This window comes from Mobula hypostoma, chromosome 19, assembly GCF_963921235.1.
Source record: "Mobula hypostoma chromosome 19, sMobHyp1.1, whole genome shotgun sequence".
In the NCBI taxonomy this organism is placed as follows: Eukaryota; Metazoa; Chordata; class Chondrichthyes; order Myliobatiformes; family Myliobatidae; genus Mobula; species Mobula hypostoma.
Window position 1 is genome coordinate 44,147,490 of NC_086115.1, and position 19,139 is coordinate 44,166,628.

Sequence of the window (19,139 nt, forward strand, 5' to 3'; positions counted from 1 at the left end):
TTGTCCCCCAGAAGTCAGTCAGGGTCTTCTCGAACCAGAAACCCTGGATCAATAGTTCCATGTGAGCAGCACTTACAGTGCAACATCAAGCTTACATCACTGGTGATCAAGTAGAGCTCAAGAAAAGCAGCTATGATCGGCGCAAAACTATCAAGGTTGCGAAACAACAATATAGGGACAAGCTTGAGTCAAAATTCACAATGAATAGCACACGTGACTTGTGGCAAGGGTTGCATACCATCGCAGACTTCAAAGCCAAAGGTGTGTTTACTGACATTTTTAATCTCTCCCTCTCCCAGTGTAGAGTGCCCTCCTGCTTCAAATTATCCACCATTGCCCCTGTACCAATAAAGACCAAGGTAACATGCCTGAATCACTGGCGTCCTGTCACACTCACCTCAATAATAAGCACATGCTTTGAGAGGCTGGTCAAAGATTACATCTACAGCTTGCTACCACCCAAATTGGACCCCTTACAATTCGCCTACAACTGATTGACAGATGACACAATAGCCACTGCTCTACATATCGTCCTTACACATCTGGAGAAGAAGGATGCTTATCTGAGAATGCCGTTCTTGGACTACAGTTCAGTATTCAACACCATCGTTCCATCCAGGCTTGAAAAGAAGCTCAGAGACATCGTCCTTGACCCTGCCTCGTGCAGCTGGATCTTGGACTTCCTGTCAATCGCCAGCAGGTTGTAAGAGTGGGCTCCCTCACCTCCAACCCTCTGACTCTCAATACAGGAGCCCCTCAGGGCTGCGTACTGATTCCCCTCCTTTACTCTTTGTATACCCATGACTGTGTCACCACCCATAGCTCTAATCCGCTGATTAAATTTGCTGACGACAAATTTGGCCTTATCTCAAACAACAAGAAGGTGGCCTACAGGGAAGAAGTCATCTCCCCGACACAGTGCTGTCAAAAAAACATCTCCCTCGATGTCGCCAAAACAAAGGAGCTGGTTGTGGATTACAAGAGGAATGGAGATGGGCTAACCCCTATTGACATCAATGGATCTGGAGTTGAGACGGTAAACAGCTTTAAGTTCCTCGGCATCCACATCACTGAGGACCTCACGAGGTCTGTACACACCAGCTATGTGTTGAAAAAGGCAGACGGTTGAGGAAGTTTGGCATGGGCCCCCAAATCCTAAGAGATTTCTGCAGGGGCACAATTGAGAGCATGCTGACTGGTATGGAAGCTGTACCTCCCTTAATCACAAGGCTCTGCAGAGAGTGGTGCAAACAGCCTAGCACATCTGTAGTTGTGAACTTCCCATGATTTAGGACATTTACAAGGACAAGTGTGTAAAAAGGACTCATAGGATCATTGGGGACCTGAGTCACCCAAACAATCTATTCCAGCTGCTACCATCTGGGAAATGTTATCGCAGCATAAAAGCAAGGACCAGCAGGCTCCTGGATAGCTTTTTCCAGCAGGCCATCAGACTGATGAACTCATGCTGATTTGAGTATACTCTATATTACATTGACTGTTCTATTTATTATAAATTATTATAAATTACTATGACTGCACATTTAGACAGAGACATAACGTAAAGATTTTTACTCCTCATGAATGTGAAAGATGTAAGAAATAAAGTCAATTCAATTCAATTCAGATACAATACATATGTGTTCTGTATACATACTTTAATAATAAATGTACTTTGAACTTTGAAAAGGTGGTCTTCAACCAATATTAAAAATGCTGGAATCCCTTGTGCAGAGTCCCTTAACAGGTAACTTGCAGTTTGAGTCAGTAGTAAGGAAGGCGCGTGCAAAGTTATTAGTTTCGAAAAGACTAGCATTTAAAAACAAGGATGTAATGCAGAGTCTCAAGGTATCAGTCAGAATGCATTTGGAGTACTGTGAGCAGTTTTGAGCGCTGTATCTAAGAAAGGATGTGCTGACATTGGAGAGGGGCCAGAGGCGGTTTAAAAGAATGATCCCAGGAATGAAAGGGGTTTATGTATGAAGCATGTTTGATGGCTGTAGGCCTGTACTCACTAAAGATTAGAAGAATAAGGGGGATTTCATGGAAACCAAGCAAATATTGAAAGGCCTAGACAGGGTGGACATGCAGGTTGTTTCCTATAGCCTGAGAATCTAGCACCACAGGGTACAGTCTCAGAATAGATGGGCGTCCTTTTAGAACAAAAATGAAGAGGAATTTCTATAGCTAGAGTGTGATGAATCAGTGGAATTCATTGCGGCAGATGACTGGCCAAGTCATTAGGTATACTTAGAGCAAAAGTTGATAGATTCTTGGTTTGTCAAGGTGACAAACACTACAGGGAGAAAGCAGGAGAATGGGGTTGAGGTGACAAACTATCAGCAGAGCCAAGTGGCTTAATTCTGTGCCCATGTCTTATGGAATTCCAATTCTAAATATGGTGGAGCAGGGCTCAAAACTACCGACTACAAGGAATTCCATAACCAATTAACATGCCATCACTTCTTTAAGACATGGGAGCATAAAAACATAGGGAAACACAATCAGTCACAGTGAAACTGTGCAAACTCTACATATAAAGAGGCAAAAGTTAGGTTCTATAAGTTAGGTTCTAAAAGTTAGTATTCTATAGCTGAAGGACAGCAGTCAAATGCAGCTTCAGGGCAGAAAGTTTGACGTTGTGAAAACGTTAGTTTGGCTATATTTTGAGTACTGGTCATCATACTAAAGGAAGGAAGTGATTAAGCTAGAGAGGTCACAGTAAAGTTTCACAAGGATATTACCAGTAGTAGAGGTCTTAAATTACCTGGAGAGATTAGACACGTCAAACCTGTCTTCCCTGATGTAAAGGAGGCTAAAACGTGGCATGATTTAGGTATATAAAATCATAAAACATATATAGGGTAGATAACCAGTGTCTGCTTACCATGGTGAGAGTGTGCAAAACTAAAGGATGTAGATTTAATATGAAGGAGAAGTTTTGAATGATAATTTCTTTCATGCCAAGAGTAGTTGGTATCTGGAATGAGCTACCAAAGGAGTTGGTGGAGACAGGAACAGTAATAACATTTGAAAGACAGCTTAATAAGTATTTGAATAAGCAGAACATAGAGAAGTACAGAACTAATGCAGGCAAGAGAGACTCACAGATAAGCACAATGGTTGGCAAAGATGGAACAATGGCCCATTTGCAAGCTGCGAAACTCTATGACTCACTGAAAACAACTACCGCTCATCTCAGGGAGAGATGTCTCAGATTGATTCTCTGCCAAACTATCAAGCTGTTATCAGCCATCCCTGTTTAAAAGCTGCCAACAGAGGTCTTTGACATGCCTGGAAAGAACCAAAGGTTAATAATTTTAGAAGAAAAAATGTCATAAGACAATGATTACTTTCACAAAAGAAATCCACTGCTAACCAATCCACTAGTGAACAGAACTTCTCAAAATAAGACTTTTGATATCTACAACTATCTGTCATGTTAATCTGAGCTCATGTTTGCACTGTCCTTCAAATAGTTCAACGAAGCTTAAGGTCTATCGATGGATCTTCTTTTGTGCATAATAGACCATTAATCTTAGTTCTTCTGTTTCATTGTCCTATTCACCTCTCTGCTTTTCAGATCTCTCTGAAGCATCTGCAGATTCCACTAGAGCATGAAATTACTCCAATGATCAGTAGTCATCTTTCTTCCATATTGTATTAGATACACCCAAGATACAGCCCATCTTAAGGGTGTCTATTTGAAATTCCTTGAACTTCCAAAGCCCATCTATAGACAGAAGAAATATTTAGCTGAGGGAAATGAGAAAACAGATATTAGTACTGGGCTGTTATTCAAAACAGACAATCAGAATTTAAACATACTCATGAGGTGCTGCTCAATCTTCCCTTCATTTCACCAACAAGTTTCCCCGGCCCACAGAAATACAAGCACAGGAAGTAAATTCAAATCCCTGCCGAATTCTTTCCAAAATGCACATCATTAACATTTGATGATGATTGAACTGATACAGCTGAGCAGGTTATTTGCTCACTAAAAGTAGATGCTGGGATGCTGAAGGAGGCTGGTATCTAGTTAATACTTTGAGAGTTTAAACTTCCTGACTGGCAAATACAATTTCTTCATCTGCTGACTCCATTTTAATATGGGTTGTGCATTAGGAAACCCACCTAGCTAGCAGCCTGCAACAGGCACGTCTTGACCAAGTTATGCTTAACCAAGCACTACAGAGACATATTCAACTTTGTGCAGGCCATGAAATCTTACTGAGGTATGGATTTTTCCAATATGCCTTTCATGGTAATAGCCATTCAATACACAGTCAATAGAATCAGAATAAGATTTATTATGACTAATGTATGTCATGAAATTTATTTTTTTGTGGCCGCAATAGAGTGCAGGGCATAAAAAGTACAACAAGTTACAAAAATTAATAAATAATGAAGAGGAATAATGAAATAGCATTCATGGGTTCTTGGACTATTCGGGATCAGATAGTGGAGGGAGAGTAGCTGGTCATAAAACGTTGAATTCAGATCTTCAGCCTCCTGTACCTCTTCCCTGATGGCAGTAATGAAAAGAGGGTACGTCCCAGATGGTGAAGGTACTGAATGATGGATGCCACCCTCTTGAGGCTTTCCCTTTTGAAGATGTCCTTAATGGTGGTTTGTGCCTGCAATGGAGCTGCACGAGTCTACAACCCTCTGCAGCCTCTTTTGACCCTGTGCATTGGAGCCTCCACTTCAGAGGACGATGCAAGCAGTCAGAATGCTCTCCACAGTACATCTGCAGAAATTTGCAAGAGTTTTTGGTGACAAACAAAATGTCCCGAAGCTCCTAATAAAGTACAACTGCCTTTTTCATGATTTAATCAATGCGTAAGCCCAGAATATATATTATAGATCCTTTGAGATACTGTACACCCTTTCCACTGCTGTCCCCTCAAATAAGACTGACTTTCCACTGCTGTCCCCTCGATGAAGTTTTCCACTGACTTTCCCTTCTTGAAGTGCACAATCAATGACTTGACGGTGCTGATGATGAATGCAAGGCTATTGTTATAACACCGCTGAAGCCGCCAATGTATCTCACTCCTGTGCGCCTCATCATTGGCATCTGAGATTGTGCCAACAACAGTGGCGTCATCAGTGAAATAATAGATGGTGTTTGAGCAATGCCTAGCCAGAGTCATGAGTGCAGAGCAGTGGGCTAAGCATGAACCTTGAGGTGTGCCTATATCGATCATCAACAAGGATGAGATGTTATTACTGATCAATACTGACTAACAATTCCAGGCAGCATCTTGCAACATGGATAACCAGTCACCCCACTGCTACCACTATCACAGTTCTTCCACCTTTCTGTTATGATTGCATCCAGTCACCACTTTGAAAGCTCACTCCAGATTCAATCTCTCCAATATTTGCACTGCTGATCATCACATTAATACCCAAGGTAATTCTCAACTTTCAGCAGTTTTCTCACATTAAATCTAATGCACCTGTCACTTTATTCTAGATGATTCTCACTGATTTTGTAAGGTCTCTTCTCTAACCTCAAATATAATACCTGTTCTCAGTTGGTTCCAGTCAACATGACTTCTCAGTACTGCAGCACTGATGGTATTACATTCAACTACCTCAATCCTGTACTCAGGATTCCCTATCTGAACCCATTCAGACTCCATCTCAATCCTCCACCTTTAAAAATATTTGTAATATTATCTTTTTTCCATCTTGCTTTCAGTCTAAATGCCAAATGTGTTTTTTTTTCCCTCTGCTATTTTGTGGTTCTCTTCTGTAAAGCAATATGAGATGAGATATTTATTAAACTATAGAGCATACAAAAATGTAGTGCATTGTCATTCCAGCACTATATAATTTTTGAAATCTTCCACCATCTCTATTTCTATTTATGCCATCGTAATTATTTCAGCCTTGATACTGATGCTTTACTCTATGTTGGACAAGTGAGAAACTATGTGAAGGTAATTTAATTCAATATGGTTAATTTTAGCATTGACCAGACAAAAAAATCCCCCAAAAAAACTAATTATTACATTTAATTGCTGTCATCAGAGCATTTTGTTAAATGCAACCATTACCTTCAGCATAAACATGACAAGCGGAAAATTACAGGAACAAATAATCAGTGATGCTTCTATAAAATCCTTTTCTCATTGACTTGCAAAAAAATCTGAACAGCCTTTACCAAAACAGAAATCATAAAGCTTACAGAAGCATTAATAAAGATCCTACAGCTTTGCAAGACAATGTCAACAGTACTACACAGTGAAACACAGAAAGAAAGATATGAGGGAATGAGAACAACAGGAATTCTGCAGATGCTGAAAATTCAAGCAACACACATCAAAGTTGCTGGTGAACTCAGCAGGCCAGACAAAATCTCTAGGAAGAGGTACAGTCGACGTTTCAGGCTGAGACCCTTCGTCAGGACTAACTGAAGGAAGAGTTAGTAAGAGATTTGCAAGTGGGAGGGGGAGGGGGAGATCCAAAATTATAGGAGAAAACAGGAGGAGGAGGGATGGAGCCAAGAGCTGGACAGGTGATTGGCAACGGGGATATGAGAGGATCATGGGACAGGAGGCCTGGGGAGAAAGACAAGGGGGGGGAACCCAGAGGATGGGCAAGGGGTATAGTCAGAGGGGCAGAGGGAGAAAAAGGAGAGTGAGAGAAAGAATGTGTGTATAAAAATAAATAACGGATGGGGTACGAGGGGGAGGTGCGGCATTAGCGGAAGTTAGAGAAGTCAATGTTCATGCCATCAGGTTGGAGGCTACCCAGACGGAATATAAGGTGTTGTTCCTCCAACCGGAGTGTGGCTTCATCTTTACAGTAGAGGAGGCCGTGGACAGACATGTCAGAATGGGAATGGGATGTGGAATTAAAATGTGTGGCCACTGGGAGATCCTGCTTTCTCTGGCGGACAGAGTGTAGGTGTTTAGCAAAGCGGTCTCCCAGTCTGCGTCGGGTCTCGCCAATATACAGAAGGACACATCGGGAGCACAGGACGCAGTATATCACCCCAGCCGACTCACCTACCACCCCATCAGCCTCCGGGTCCAACATATTATTCTCTGTAACTTCCGCCACCTCCAACGGGATCCAACCACTAAGCACATCTTTCCCTCCCACCTTCTCTCTGCTTTCCGCAGGGATCGCTCCCTATGCGACTCCCTTGTCCATTCGTTCCCCCCCATCCCTCCCTACTGATCTCCCTCCTGGCACTTATCCTTGTAAGCTGAACAAGTGCTACACATGCCCTTACACTTCCTCCCTCACCACCATTCAAGGCCCCAGACAGTCCTTCCAGGTGAGGCGACACGTCACCTGTGAGTCGGCTGGGGTGATATACTGCATCTGGTGCTTCCGATGTGGCCTTCTATATACTGGCGAGACCCAACGCAGACTGGGAGACCGCTTTGCTGAACATCTACGCTCTGTCCGCCAGAGAAAACAGGATCTCCCAGTGGCCACACATTTTAATTCCACATCCCATTCTCATTCTGACATGTCTATCCGTGGCCTCCTCTACTGTAAAGATGAAGCCACACTCAGGTTGGAGGAACAACACCATATATTCCGTCTGGGTAGCCTCCAACCTGATGGCATGAACATCGACTTCTCTAACTTCTGCTAAGTCCCCACCTCCCCCTCGTACCCCATCTGTTATTTATTTTTATACACACATTCTTTCTCTCACTCCCCTTTTTCTCCCTCTGTCCCTCTGACTATACTCCTTGTCCATCCTCTAAGTTCCCCCCGCCTTGTCTTTCTCCCCGGGCCTCCTGTCCCATGATCCTCTCATATCCCCTTTGCCAATCACCTGTCCAGCTCTTGGCTCCATCCCTCCCCCTCCTGTCTTCTCCTATCATTTTGGATCTCCCCCTCCCCCTCCCACTTTCAAATCTCTTACTAACTCTTCCTTCAGTTAGTCCTGACAAAGGGTCTCGGCCTGAAACGTCGACTGTACCTCTTCCTAGAGATGCTGCCTGGCCTGCTGAGTTCACCAGCAACTTGATGTGTGTTGCTATGAGGGAATAAGGGAAGCTTAAGAGTTCACGCTGGAGTTTAGTCCCCTGCTCCACATTCAGAGGCCAGTGACACAGATGTGGGACATCAGTGGTTGGATGACGGGTCAGCAGACCAATGAGGATGTGTTCTAGTTGCGCCACCCCGACCAAACCCCCCACCCCCCGCCCCTGGCACTCAAGGTCAGTGAATTGTCAGCAGCTTCAAGAATCAGAGCTTCATACAGGCAATGTGAATGGGGGCCTGTAACATTTGGGTACACGAATTAGTTTGAGGCCTTGTGTTCAAAGTCCTATCACTGGCAAGCCCAAAGTTTGAGACCTAGTGTTTGGGGTCTTCATCCATTATCATCGGCGAGTCCTGGGGTCTATGCCAAAGATCGAAGCCTTAAGGTTGATAGGAAGTCCAGAAGTCTGTGGAAGCCTGGGTCTGCAAGTCTACTAGGGAAGTTGAAGACCAAATTCTACAAATTTATAAGTCTGTTGGAGGCCAAAGATGGCCTATCTTGTGGTTAAAGGAATGTTCTTCCCTTATTCAAGAATGCGAGTAGGGATAGCCCAGGAAATTATAGGCCAGTGAGTTTTACTTCAGTGGTTGGTAAGTTGATGGAGAAGATCCTGAGAGGCAGGATTTATGAACATTTAGAGAGGTATAATATGATTAGGAATACTCAGCATGGCTTTGTCAATGGCAGGTCGTGCCTTTACGAGCCTGACTGAATTTTCTGAGGATGTGACTAAACACATCGATGAAGGCAGAGCCGTAGATGTAGTGTATATGGATTTCAGCAAGGCATTTGATAAGGTACCCCCTGCAAGGCTTCTTGAGAAAGTAAGGAGGCATGGGATCCAAGGGGACATTGCTTTGTGGATCCAGAACTGGCTTGCCCACAGAAGGCAAAGAGTGGTTGTAGACGGGTCATATTCTGCATGGAGGCTGGTCACCGGTGGTGTGCCTCAGGAATCTGTTCTGGGACCCTTACTCTTTGTGAGTTTTGTAAATGACCTGGATGAGGAAGTGGAGGGATGGGTTAGTAAATTTGCTGATGACACAAAGGTCAGGGTGTTGTTGATGTTGTGGATAGTGTGGACGGCTGTCAAAGGTTACAACAGGATATTGATAGGATGCAAAACTGGGCTGAGAAGTGGCAGATGGAGTTCAACCCAGATAAGTGTGAGGTGGTTCATTCTGATAGGTCAAATATGATGGCAGAATATAGCATTAGTGGTAAAACTCTTGGCAGTGTGGAGGATCAGAGGGATCTTGGGGTCCAAGTGCATATGACACTCAAAGCTCCTACAAAGTTGACTCTGTAGTTAAGATATGGTGCATTGGCCTTCATCAATTGTGGGATTGAGTTTAGGAGCTGAGAGGTAATGTTGCAGCTATGTAGGACCCTGGTCAGATCCCACTTGGAGTACCATGCTCAATTCTGGTCGTCTCACTACAGGAAGGACGTGGAAACCATAGAAAGGGTGCAGAGGAGATTTACAAGGATGTTGTCTGGATTGGGGAGCAGCCTTATGAAAATAGGTTGAGTGAACTCGGCCTTTTCTCCTTGGAGCAACGAAGGATGAGATAAGAGGTGTACAAGATAATGAGAAGCATTGATCATGTGGGTAGTCAGAGGCTTTTCCCCAGTGCTGAAATGGCTAGCATGAGAGGGCACAGTTTTAAGGTGCTTGGAAGTAGGTACAGAGGAGATGTCAGAGGTAAGTTTTTTTTTACGCAGAGAGTGGTGAGTGTGTGGAATGGGCTGCCAGCAGCAGTGGTAGAGGCGGAAACGATACCATCTTTTAAGAGATTCCTTTGTGTGTCGAAGGGTCTGTATTACACTGCAGGTTTTCTATGATGTGACATTCTTGGCCCATCAATACCAATAGGTCTACATCAAATGAATGGAAGGTGTAATGGCCTTTGCCATCAAGTGAGACAGACCCATAAATAACCTGCTCTCTGATAACCAATTTATAAAATTTTAGGATCACTCAGCTCCCGACAATTTCATAATCTTGGCCCAAACATGCACTAACGAGTTGACTTCCAGAAATGAGGCAAGATATCAAAGCAATGATTGATGGAATAATATCAAGAGGACCTCATAAAACTTAAGTTAATGAACATCATGATAAAATGCTCCAGTGACCAAAAATCATATTTTAAACTAAGAAAGATAGTTTTCATTGTTGGGAGATAAAAAGCCTCAGCCCCAGGACATCTCAGTAGGAGCGCTACAGTAAAGTGCCCAGGCCAGGCATCTTTTGCAAATTATTAATGATATTCCTTGTAAGATAAAATCAGAACTGAGTATATTTACTGGTTATTGCATTGCTCGATTTCATTTTCAACTCCTCAGCAAATGAGACAATGTACCACTGGAACAACAGTCATTGACATTATTCAGAAAGCATTGCTGATAGCAGAAGGTAAGGTAACATTCAAACCACATGGGTGTCAGGAAATAGCCATCTCCAATAAGAGTGAATCTAACTAATTATCCTTAATATTTGATGGCAAAATCATTGCCAAGGCACACACTATTAAAAAGATACTTAATTGGGACAGCCACATAAACAAGTGGGCTATAATAACAAGTCAGAAGTTGAGTATCATTCAAGTTACACATGTTGCAGAATTTCAGACCCTATCCACCACCTGCAAGACACAACCCAAGAGCTGAATTAAATACATTTGAAAGGATGAGTACACTTCATGAAATTCTATCTGATTCTGGACAAAATAGACAACTTGACTCGTACCCCATCCACCATAAACCTTACCACACCGGTTGTAATGTGTTTCATCTACAAGATCCACTACAGTTATTCACAGTGAATCCTAAATTAGTGGTCTCTACCACAAAGGACAACAGTAGCAGCCACATACACACATTATTATGTTTAGGTTGCTTAAGTGAAAGACCATCTTGTCTTGGAATTATATTTCCATTCCATCATCTTCATTAGGTTGAAATTATTGGCATTCCCAATACAACCGCATGGTGGGAGAACCTTTGTAAGAAAGAGTGCAGCAGCTTGAGAAGGTACCACATCTAGCCTAACTAGTGATGTCTAACAAAACAAAGCAAAAAAAAACAAAAACAAAACTACTCTGGTAATCACAGTGACAGCATAAAAAGGAACCAGTGGAGAGGACAAGTAGGAACTTACTTAACCCTCCAGTTGCAGATGACTGCCAAGAGAAACCTTTGTGCCAAGCCACTGTTATTACCCGAGTTCTTGTCACTGGGCAACAGCTCCTCTGGCAGTTTGTAACATTGACACTCACTTATGTCTTGTCACCAATGCGGAGATTCTTATCATGACTCCAAGCTAAGCTTCCCTCACTATCTAACCATGAGTGAAAAAAGGGAGAAGAGACATACCTGCATTTTCCCAGCTGTTAAGAGATATGGTGCCTTGTAAAACCATAAAATCAAGGGTACCATTTGAAATGAAACCTAGCAGAAATCAAGACGATCAACAGTGAGAACTTGCAAAACTCTGCACAGCAGCAAAAACAATTGAAATTGAACCTATCTCTCCGGAGCTGTTCAGCAGCAGTATTAATCATTACACAGATGTCGCTAGTTGTTAGTGACATTCAGAAACAGGAAAAAAAAGGCTTCTGACAGCACAAGCCATAGAATGGCCTCCGGCTATTGGGAGCCATGCAGTGGTGGGGCCAGTGCAGAAAGGACAACTTGGCATTGACCAAAACAAACACTACTGAAGAGTCGTTTCAGATATTCATTGGCTCCCCTAGTCAGATTAACTGTATCTTACGTCAGATCAATTATGCACATCTTAAGTCACAGCTGCATTACTAACAGCAAATGTTCCAGGGTACGAACATCAAACACCAAAGGACATGCTTTTAAAGTAAGGGAAGCGGGTAAGTTTATAGGAATGTGAAGGGCAAGTTTTTTTTTCTTTTAAACAGAAAGTGGTAGACGCCTGGAATAGATTAACAAGGAGTAACAGTGGAATCAGGCAGTTTGGTAGTTGGTATTGCTCTGTGTTTTAAGATCACCTTATGAAACTTGCTTGTGGCCTCTGAACACAGGTAAGAGATGAAAATTTAACTTGTAGAGATGCAGCACAAAACGGGCCCTTCCAGCCCAACAAGCCGCACTACCCAGCAACCCACCTACTTAACCAAAACCTAATTACAGGATAATTTGGGCATTTAACCTTCGAACCGGTTCATCTTTGGAATGTGGGTGTAAACTGGAGCACTTGGAGTAAACATTCACGGGAGGGACATACAAACAGCTTACAAACGGTATCAGAATTCAACTTTGAACTCCGATGCTCCGAGATGCAATAGTGTCAAGCTAGCCATTACACTACTGTGGCGCCCCACTGCATCACTGGGTTCTCTGGACTTCTGATTAACAACATGCAATCATAATTAATTTATTGATGTTCTATGAATGAAGTAATAAAAATAATCACTTTCTCAATATCAGGCAACTTACAATAATAATATTGCTACCTTCTCAGAATATCACCAATACTCAAGAATTCTATTGTTTTGTAGCAGTGAAATACAGAGTAATGCTATTGAAGGTGAATTTTACATACAGAAAAATATTTTGGAGTTATTCAGTTCTATTATTAAATTTATTAACTTGTTCCAATGCATTATATTCAGTGCAAATGCATGAAGTCTAGTGTATACTGTATTTCAATCACAAGAAAGATAAAATTTGTAGATGCTGGAAATCCAAGCAACACACACAAAGTGCTGGAGGAATTCAGCAGGCCAGGCAGCATCTATGGAAAAGAGTACAGTCGACATTCCAGGCTGAGACCTTCAGCAGGTCCTCCAGAGCTTTTTGTTTGTGTTGTTTGTATAATTCAAAGATGTTTTATTGCGTATGTTCTTTCTTATATATAAAAGTTTGATTATATACCAATGTAATTGTGTCTCTGTAACTGTAAAACAGCCAGATAACTTTTGATCCCTGAAAAAGATCAGATCAGAGGATTTGTTGCTGCCACTCTGTTGCAAATCTGATGCATGGCCTAGTTCTAATATTGAGCTCCTTTAATGTTATAAGATGGTGGTCAGTGTGAACCACTGCCTTCTATTTGTCCTTTTTTGAAAAAATGGTAGAATGGCTAATTCTTTGCTTCTTGCTAGTAAATGAGGTAATATTGGAGAGAAAAAAAAATCATTAATAACAAAGCTGGCCTGTGCAGAGGCACACTGGATTTGTAATATACTAGTTGGTGCATGAGACTGGGATTCTTCCATCATGGCTTAACAGGGAAATGGGGTCTGAATGAAATCCATTCCTATCATTTACTGCTAATCTGTAATGTCCAATTTCCTTTCCTGAGGTGCTCATAAACTGCTGTTTATAAAGGAATTTCTATGTATTTAGCCAATAATAAAAGGCAAAAATCAATATACGTCCAAGTAAGAATGTTAGTGAGGAAGAATTCAGAGGATGGGTGTACATTTATTGGTTTGAAATTCTCTTAATGTTGCAGTTAAGTAATTGCAGTGTTGCTCAAAATGGCTGCTTAGGTCCTGAGTGTACCACTCAAGCAGCCAATGACTAGACCATAAAACATAGGAACAAAATTACGCCATTCAACCCACTGAGCTTGATCTGCCATTCAATCATGGCTGATTTATTATTCCCCTCAATCCCATTCTATGTTCCCTCTGTAACCTTTTATGCCTTAACTAATTAAGAACTTGTCAATCTCTGCTTTAAATACACAGAATGGCTTGGGTTTCCATCGCCTTCTATGGCAATGTGTTCCACAGGGTCTCTGGCTAAAGAAAGTTCTCTTCATCACTGTTCTAAAGGGATGTCCTTGTATTCTGAGGCTATGCCCCCTGGTTCTATATTTTCCCACTATGTCCACTCTATATAGACATCTCATATTTTCGCTATTGAAAATCTACTATAGACTCAAGTACTTCAGAGGAAAACACGGGGATGATTCATTCTTCCAAATCAATATAACAAAATTTATGCTGATCTTTGCAAATATGAAATAGGCCAGAAAAATTCCTAAGGCCACAAAAAATGTACCTCAATATCCCCTAAATATGGGTATATTTAAAGTGGAAGTTGATAGGTACTTAACTGGTAAAGGTGTGGGTGTCAAGGTTGTGGGAATACAAGAGATTGGGCTTGAAAGGGAAAATAAATCATCTGTGATCAAATGGCAGAGCAATTTGATGGGCCATATGGCTAAAATCTTCTTCTGCAGTCTAACCCCATTTGTATTACTTATATTCCTATCTTTTGCAATTACACTTATGACACAGACATTAAACTTGATACTGAGTTCCTGAGATTCCTTGTGTGATCATGAAGCCTGAAAGGTAGTTTGGAGACCTTGAGAGGTAAATAACCAAGCTGCCTAGCTCTCTAAAGCATCATAATGTAGGGTTTAGCAATCTACACTTGTTCATACAGAATAGGTGTAAAGAGTAACTTTGTTTTTTTAAACTACAAGAGTTCTAACCACAATGATATTTTTTTATATTTCTGAAGCAGCAGAAACTCTTAAGTGACAGGATCACTGAGTTCAATACTTAAATATATAAAGGATTTCTGCTTTGTGGATGGTTAAGTAAACTTCAGTCATACCAAAAGCATCACTGCAGAGTAGAAGAGAGCAATTTTTCCTCTTCAGATTTCATCAATTCTAAACCATGGGGCTGAAACATTTTCTGACAATAGGAATCAGAGAATGACTATTTGAATAGTGAAAACCTTTGCTCAAGATGGTGGAAAATGGGCACTGGCATGGCGGAATTCAGTTGCCCTGATCTGCGTTTTTTTAAAGCAGTTAACATTTGTATTAAGTTATTACCTGACCACTTAAAAATATAATCTATTTTGTAGCACTTGGTAATTATTGGATATACAATATGTCGAGCACCCAATCTCATACCAATTTGTAAACTTTAAATTATGTATGATCTATGTTAGTGATTACAAAATTTCCACAAGTTAATTGCTTTTAAGCAGATGGTATCATTTTAAATAACCTGCCTTGGTGTTTCTGAGTAAGTATCTGCCTCAATGATATTAAGTAACATCTTTGTTGTAATTAAGAGCAATTACTCTTCAATTGCTTGTTAATCTTAATAGTGACTCTATATCACCATCTGTAAGAGATGGCAATATAATTATAAACTATACTGCCAAGGACTTTTGAGACAGATCTGCCGAAGGATTGAATTTTTTTCCCATCCCAATCTAGTGATTGAACCCTGCCCTTAAACCTTGAATCAAGAGCAATAATATATTGTGGTCAGATGTTTGTGCTTATTGACAGTATAACTGAAGCTTTCTCCACAGATGGAACATAGTGAAATGGAGTGATGTTTTTTTTTTAATGGAATGAGAAAGCTATATTAAAATGGCTACACTATGACTTGCCATCTTTGGTCATTTGTTATGATGTTAATGCAATATTGCACCTTTTCTCCTCTGGCAGCAAGAAATGAAGTTTTTGGGGAAAGCTATAATCTTCATTGTTTATTCAGGAAATGATTATTATGTAGGGCACAGAAATGTAATAGCAATTAAGGGGCAGCACTGTCATGTAAATGTCTTGTCCATAGCTTCTGATCGTCTCATTTTATAGTTGCTAGCATTATGTAAAATGATTAACTGCTGTTTCCTTTACTGAGGACAGCCTGCAAGAGAGAAAAAAAGGCGAGCTGCATGCTGGGATCGCAGACACCTTGGTCAACCCACCTTGCCTGAGACCACTCAATCCTGGGGCACAGGAACAGATCAAGTTGGCCAATTAGTTTATTCCAGCTCTAGATACTTATTTCATTGTGGATGCTCCAACTAGTGCCATGGTTCTCCTTCCCAGAGCTAATCCCTCACATTCTTGGTAAATCTTTCTGCTGCTGTACTGTAACAGTCATGAGGAGAGTTCTTTAAATGCCAATTAACTTCCACAGCAACCTGCATGGCAATGACAAGGCAAATGTGAGCCCTGTCAATAGGAACTGTACAGCCCCTATGAACCTATGTGTTAAATCCTGCAAAACACTTTTAACTTCATTTTGCCCAATTTCACATATCATTTCAGATTTGAGTGAATTCTAATTTCTAGGCAATTTAAAAAAATAATTGAAAATCTTTAAGAAATATTCCCAGTGCATTTGACACTAAAATCACATTTGTATCCTTTAAGAATTTCATTTTAGTTCCATACTCAGTAAAAGCTTAAAAATTATAAATTACAAATAAACTACTATTTTGAAATTAAGAATTAAACACGTGCAATAGGCTTACAGTAAATGTAATTTTTTTTATTCACAAATAACAAAAAATGGATAAATAATTTCAGCACTGCGCACTTAAGTTCAATACACTAGGTTACAAATGCAAAATTATTGTTTAGAATTGATTGATTATAACAGCAAAACAAAAGAGAAGCTGTTCAATTCATAATGTGGTAGCTGAAAATCGAAACGGATGACAAGAACAACAAGTGGTATGACGGCAAGGGGTTGTCAATAGGTTGAGAGAAATGGTAGAGAGATGTAGTTAGATAGTGCCAGCAAATAATATTATCAAAAGGCAGCAAGCTGTTTAGAAATCCAAGGATAGATTCTTTTGTTGTGAATAAAGGAAGGGTTTGAAACTGATAATGGAATAATTGATATCATTCCTGGCTGTGATTCAATAGGTAGCAAGTCATACATGTTTCGTTAAAACTGAATGATAGAGAGAGATTAAATATTAAATGTTGGAAATACTCAGCAGATTAGGCAGCATGACCTGCTGAGTGTTTCCAGTAGCCTGTATTTTTTTAATTTCAGATTTCTAGCAGTTGCCATCTTCACTTTGATTCTGTTCAGACATGCTGGAGGACGTTCTTATGACCAACTCGACCAAGTGCCGCAGAACAATATGAAAAGTATAGTCTGGTCACAGCCACAGAAGTGACTATTCATTACATTAGCTAATGAAAATACAGACAGAAAGCTGGTCTACCAAACTCTTTGGGCTCGTACTGGTTGACAATGGGCGGAGCAACCTCCATGGTCTTACAGCCGGTTGAACAACGTTTTGTGATCTAGCAGTGTCAGCCAAGTTTAGAAGGGCTGGGGTGTAGGAGTGATCTTATTAGAGCACTAGCAGGGGTCAACAGAAGCCTGTATTATTATTGGCCATCTGATAGATGCTATCCTGCTCCTGCTTGACCTACAATAGATTAAGTACAGAAGAAATTCAAGATTTCAACAGCACCCTCCAATGGCCTCCTTAAGGCTTGGCTTGGCTTGACAATACTTGAAGTAAGGATCTGCTGCATCCTTGCCACATTCTATAGTCATTTACAAACTGTAACAGTGCAAAATAAATACTATACACCTGATTTTTATTTTACAATGAGGTATGTGCCCATATAATCAAATTAGCAGCCATTGTATTTCAAAGCAACACATACAAAATGCTGGAGGAACTCAGCAGGCCAGGCAACATCTTATGGAAAAGGGTAAACAGTCAACATTTCCGGCCAAGAGCCTTTAGTTGATTTGGATTTCCGGTATTTGCAGATCTTCTCGTGTTTATGCATCACTGTATGTTAAAATTGGCACCAGGTACACAGTCCAGATCTGGAGCTATTAAAGTGAAAATTTTCATAGTTATATACCCTTTAGTTTGGTTGCGCATTGATTGCATGTTCCTGTTGCATTGTCTATTCCTGCTGCTGCTCCTGGGATTTAAACTTGAGCCTTCTGTGACTAACCCTTCCATCTCAAAAGTGTTGGGAAAGCTGTCCTTTGCATTGTACTGGTCTCCGAAAATCCCTTTCAAAACTTTGTCTTCATTTTTGGAATATTTATTTTTATTTGTATATGTCAAATCCCTTGCCGTTAAAGGCCCTTCAAAAATAAACATTGTTATGATCTGCAAGAATTACAATGGGACATTTTTTGATAAATTCTAAGTTGATGATAAACAACTGCAACATAATAATGCTCACTACTAAATTGTACAGAGGAAGTACAATATGTACAGAAATTTGATGTTCACTTGGTAGCACTGCTGAATTCCACACTGCAATTTCACATCAGTATTAAATCATCTCTTTACAGTTTTCAGCTTAGCAGCAGAATATCAAAGACACTGCAGCACAAATCGAGCAATGTTACATATCGGTTTCTCTGGCTGCCATCCAAATCCACCCAAGGCATATTTGTACCTAGTTCTAAGAGACTGTGAAATGAACAAAGAAGAGAATGTAATTTTCAGTTCATCATCTGTATCAAGATTATAAATGTACTCGTGAAAATTTCCTCTGATCAGAACTTCTACCAAAATCATAAATATCATTTGAAGCACATTTATAGAAATAATGGAAAAAAGAACATTTCTGATGTTTCTACATGTACCTTACAGAAGAAATCTTGCATCATTATGTAGTTTTACATGCTCCTATTCCAAGCACACACATATGCACACTTTATTAAAGTTACAGTATTTACGACAGCAGACTTGATAGGATTAACCTGTATTAACTTGGGCACTAGCCTAGATCGATGAGCTTCAAAGTTGCAAAGAGCATTCAATATGAACCTTGTAGATAGCACTCAGTATATCCTAATCAATTGTACAACGGTAGATTCTATAGCGATTCACAACATGAGCCTACAATGTTATTTCGTGCGCATGCGCCAGTCGTGCATGCAGCCTGGTACAGCCGTTCTGATCTATTCTTACTTTCTTCTTCTTCTTCTTACTTTTTAATTTACGTTATTTTTTGTATTTTTTTCTCACGGTAACATGTTGAAGCTGCACCCTGTCTTACATGCTGGTAGAGAGAGTTTTTTTTGGGTTTTTTTAGCACTGGAAATAGATATATCCCAACACGCGGGACAGAAGCAAGGTTGCATTGTGTATTCCAGAGACCAGCTAATGCCAGCCGGTTTAGCGAGTAGAGCGGCGGACACCCCTGCTGAAATCCAGAGGAAGACACACAGAGGATGCAGAGGGGGATTACAAAGTCGAGGAAAGAGGACCGGGTCGAGGCAACAGAGACTTACGGAGAATAGGAGTTCGGTGGGTAATACCGTTCCGGCTGACCGGAAGTGCACTGAGAGCGGTAAGCATAAAGGAG

General features: G+C 40.8%; 1 protein-coding gene across 1 annotated transcript in view; it reads right to left on the minus strand.

The window, feature by feature from the left end:
• The window catches only part of tcerg1l (transcription elongation regulator 1 like), a 598,955-nt gene that overhangs the window by 457,364 nt on the left and 122,452 nt on the right, over positions 1–19,139 (minus strand). The window lies entirely within an intron of this gene.